We start from the raw sequence: 5,000 nt of genomic DNA, 5'->3' as shown, positions 1-5,000 counted from the left end.
TCGCTCTCTCCCTCTCGCGCTCCCTTCCGAGCCGCCTCGGAGGACGTCGGACGAGCGGGGAAGGCGACGGCGTTCGGCCGGGCACACCACGCGGTGAGAACCCACTCCGCCTGCCTCCCCACGCATCTGTCGTCCCCCCACTATCGTAGGGGCTCGGGAAAAGACTGGAGAACGCGGAGCTCGGCGGTGGCGTGGAAGCGCCACCCACCGCCGCCGCTCTCGCCGATGCCCACCGCGGAGGCCGCCCATCGGACGCTGGGTGGGGGTCGGCACGGGCCTCCGCGGGCAAGCTGCGCATCTGGAAGTCAAAGGGCCGCCCTCGGAGAAGATCGTTGTGCTACCCCGCGCGGGGAGCGATTCGGACGACGGGCCCCCACGCCGAGGTGGGTGGGCGCCCCGCCATTCGCCCGCGCGGGTCGTCGGACCCCTGCCGTACCACAGTTCGGGTCAAACTCCCCCTCTGCACGGCAGCCACCGTCCTGCGAACGGGAGGCGACTGCCGGCGTGCACGCCCAAGGATGCGTGCCTGAATCCCGGGGGGTAAAAGAGGAAGGAGACCGCCCGCCTTAGACCGACGCGGGCTCCAAAGCCCGGGCCGAGCGAGCGGCACCACCTCCCCACCCGGGAGCGCTGAGCCAAATCGATCGGAGGAAGAGCCGGTGGGGGGCATGGGTGAGAAACCCCACCCGCTGCCATCCTTCCCCTCGGGGAGACGGGGAAGAAACATGCCCGATAGTCCTGGAGGTCCCTCTCCGACACGCTACGGGCGCCCTCGAGACGGAATCCGGGTCACAGTGCGATTCTCTCATAGGTCTCCCCGGTGGCGTGGAAGCGGGAGACATCCGACACAGAGAAACGCCAAGCCTGCTCTGAGGGGACCGAGTCAGGGGGTGCAATCCGCCCTCCTGGAGCCCTCCTCGGGACGAAGACTCCAGATCTGCCTCCCTTCTGACATCCGTCACCCTCGGAGAACCAGAACACGCTTGGGGAGGGTCCGTTCAGGCTCAGGCGACCCGGGAAACGCGTCTCTGACTTGGGGCAGACGACCGGCAAGAGTCCCCCTGGAGCCGCGGAAGCCTGGTGTCGACGCGAGGGCGGACTTCCATGCAAACAGGGGGGTACTCGCCAAACCGCCTACCCGACTTGAGGAACCACGAAAACATCGGAAATCAGTCGGGCCCGAGAGGTACCCCTCTCTCCTATATCCTGCAGCTGGTGTGCAAAAGTGGGTATTTGCATGGCGAAACACCGACCCACACTTTAAGGGAGCGAAGCCGAAAAGTGTCCGACTTCCTGGAGCTGTGCGGCGGATCCGGCGGCCAGAAATTCCTCATTCCGGTTCTATTTTTTTTTTTTTCGATTTTGCGAAATTTGGCGGCCAGGCGGCGTAGCTGGGGCCTGGACTAGCCCGAAACACCTGGAGCCGGCGAGCGGAACGAATTTCCCAACGTTCTGCGGCTCCCGGAAGCCAAAAACGCATCGCCGAAAAATTTCAAAGTCCCAAGGACTCGTTCTTGAAAATCGATCCGGGGGCCATGGAAGTGTCCTCGGTACAGCTTCAGAGCTTTCCCCCCGCCTGGAAGTCTGAAAGTTCTATGTTTGTTCTAAGTGGAAAATCGCGTTTTTTTCAGTGTTCCACCCATCAGACCCAAACTTTGCCCACGCTTAGGTCTCTGTCTCGGGGTGCTTTACAACATATTGACGCCCCTTTAGGGTGGAAGTAGGGGAAAGGGGTCATTTTTCACAAAATCGGAAATTTCTCAAAATATTTCTAAGTGTCAAGGACACTTTTGGAAAATCTTCCCCAGGCTCCTGGAAGCCTCCTCGGTACGCCTACTGCGGTTTCTCCCTGCCTGGAAGTCTGACACTTGTCTGAAATTTTTAGAGTATGAAAATGCGGTTTTTCACCCAAAATTCGACTTTGCGCCCATGACTCGCAAACTTCACCCACATTTGGGCGACTGTCCTGGGGTACCTCACAACATATTGACGCCCCCCTGGCGTGGAAGTAGGGGAAACGTGTCAATTTTCACAAAATCGTGATTTTTTTCAAAATATTTCTAAGTGTCAAGGACACTTTTGGATAATCTTCCCCAGGCTCCTGGAAGCCTCCTCGGTACGCCTCCTGCGGTTTCTCCCTGCCTGGAAGTCTGACACTTGTCTGAAATTTTTAGAGTATGAAAATGCGGTTTTTCACCCAAAATTCGACTTTGCGCCCGTGACTCGCAAACTTCACCCACATTTAGGCGACTGTCCTGGGGTACCTCACAACATATTGACGCCCCCCTGGCGTGGAAGTAGGGGAAACGTGTCAATTTTCACAAAATCGTGATTTTCTGAAAATATTTCTAAGTGTCAAGGACACTTTTGGAAAATCTTCCCCAGGCTCCTGGAAGCCTCCTCGGTACGCCTCCTGCGGTTTCTCCCTGCCTGGAAGTCTGACACTTGTCTGAAATTTTTAAAGTATGAAAATGCGGTTTTTCACCCAAAATTCGACTTTGCGCCCATGACTCGCAAACTTCACCCACATTTGGGCGACTGTCCTGGGGTACCTCACAACATATTGACGCCCCCCTGGCGTGGAAGTAGGGGAAACGTGTCAATTTTCACAAAATCGTGATTTTTTCAAAATATTTCTAAGTGTCAAGGACACTTTTGGATAATCTTCCCCAGGCTCCTGGAAGCCTCCTCGGTACGCCTCCTGCGGTTTCCCCCTGCCTGGAAGTCTGACACTTGTCTGAAATTTTTAGCGCATGAAAATGCGGTTTTTCACCCAAAATTCGACTTTGCGCCCGTGACTCGCAAACTTCACCCACATTTAGGCGACTGTCCTGGGGTACCTCACAACATATTGACGCCCCCCTGGCGTGGAAGTAGGGGAAACGTGTCAATTTTCACAAAATCGTGATTTTCTGAAAATATTTCTAAGTGTCAAGGACACTTTTGGAAAATCTTCCCCAGGCTCCTGGAAGCCTCCTCGGTACGCCTCCTGCGGTTTCTCCCTGCCTGGAAGTCTGACACTTGTCTGAAATTTTTAAAGTATGAAAATGCGGTTTTTCACCCAAAATTCGACTTTGCGCCCATGACTCGCAAACTTCACCCACATTTGGGCGACTGTCCTGGGGTACCTCACAACATATTGACGCCCCCCTGGCGTGGAAGTAGGGGAAACGTGTCAATTTTCACAAAATCGTGATTTTTTCAAAATATTTCTAAGTGTCAAGGACACTTTTGGATAATCTTCCCCAGGCTCCTGGAAGCCTCCTCGGTACGCCTCCTGCGGTTTCCCCCTGCCTGGAAGTCTGACACTTGTCTGAAATTTTTAGCGCATGAAAATGCGGTTTTTCACCCAAAATTCGACTTTGCGCCCGTGACTCGCAAACTTCACCCACATTTAGGCGACTGTCCTGGGGTACCTCACAACATATTGACGCCCCCCTGGCGTGGAAGTAGGGGAAACGTGTCAATTTTCACAAAATCGTGATTTTCTGAAAATATTTCTAAGTGTCAAGGACACTTTTGGATAATCTTCCCCAGGCTCCTGGAAGCCTCCTCGGTACGCCTCCTGCGGTTTCCCCCTGCCTGGAAGTCTGACACTTGTCTGAAATTTTTAGCGCATGAAAACGCGGTTTTTCACCCAAAATTCGACTTTGCGCCCGTGACTCGCAAACTTCACCCACATTTAGGCGACTGTCCTGGGGTACCTCACAACATATTGACGCCCCCCTGGCGTGGAAGTAGGGGAAACGTGTCAATTTTCACAAAATCGTGATTTTCTGAAAATATTTCTAAGTGTCAAGGACACTTTTGGATAATCTTCCCCAGGCTCCTGGAAGCCTCCTCGGTACGCCTCCTGCGGTTTCCCCCTGCCTGGAAGTCTGACACTTGTCTGAAATTTTTAGCGCATGAAAACGCGGTTTTTCACCCAAAATTCGACTTTGCGCCCGTGACTCGCAAACTTCACCCACATTTAGGCGACTGTCCTGGGGTACCTCACAACATATTGACGCCCCCCTGGCGTGGAAGTAGGGGAAACGTGTCAATTTTCACAAAATCGTGATTTTCTGAAAATATTTCTAAGTGTCAAGGACACTTTTGGAAAATCTTCCCCAGGCTCCTGGAAGCCTCCTCGGTACGCCTCCTGCGGTTTCCCCCTGCCTGGAAGTCTGACACTTGTCTGAAATTTTTAGCGCATGAAAACGCGGTTTTTCACCCAAAATTCGACTTTGCGCCCGTGACTCGCAAACTTCACCCACATTTAGGCGACTGTCCTGGGGTACCTCACAACATATTGACGCCCCCCTGGCGTGGAAGTAGGGGAAACGTGTCAATTTTCACAAAATCGTGATTTTCTGAAAATATTTCTAAGTGTCAAGGACACTTTTGGAAAATCTTCCCCAGGCTCCTGGAAGCCTCCTCGGTACGCCTCCTGCGGTTTCTCCCTGCCTGGAAGTCTGACACTTGTCTGAAATTTTTAGAGTATGAAAACGCGGTTTTTCACCCAAAATTCGACTTTGCGCCCATGACTCGCAAACTTCACCCACATTTGGGCGACTGTCCTGGGGTACCTCACAACATATTGACGCCCCCCTGGCGTGGAAGTAGGGGAAACGTGTCAATTTTCACAAAATCGTGATTTTTTCAAAATATTTCTAAGTGTCAAGGACACTTTTGGAAAATCTTCCCCAGGCTCCTGGAAGCCTCCTCGGTACGCCTCCTGCGGTTTCTCCCTGCCTGGAAGTCTGACACTTGTCTGAAATTTTTAGAGTATGAAAACGCGGTTTTTCACCCAAAATTCGACTTTGCGCCCATGACTCGCAAACTTCACCCACATTTGGGCGACTGTCCTGGGGTACCTCACAACATATTGACGCCCCCCTGGCGTGGAAGTAGGGGAAACGTGTCAATTTTCACAAAATCGTGATTTTTTTCAAAATATTTCTAAGTGTCAAGGACACTTTTGGATAATCTTCCCCAGGCTCCTGGAAGCCTCCTCGGTA

Source organism: Ranitomeya imitator, unplaced genomic scaffold (genome assembly GCF_032444005.1).
Source record: "Ranitomeya imitator isolate aRanImi1 unplaced genomic scaffold, aRanImi1.pri SCAFFOLD_293, whole genome shotgun sequence".
Taxonomy (NCBI): Eukaryota; Metazoa; Chordata; class Amphibia; order Anura; family Dendrobatidae; genus Ranitomeya; species Ranitomeya imitator.
This window is presented reverse-complemented; position numbering follows the sequence as displayed.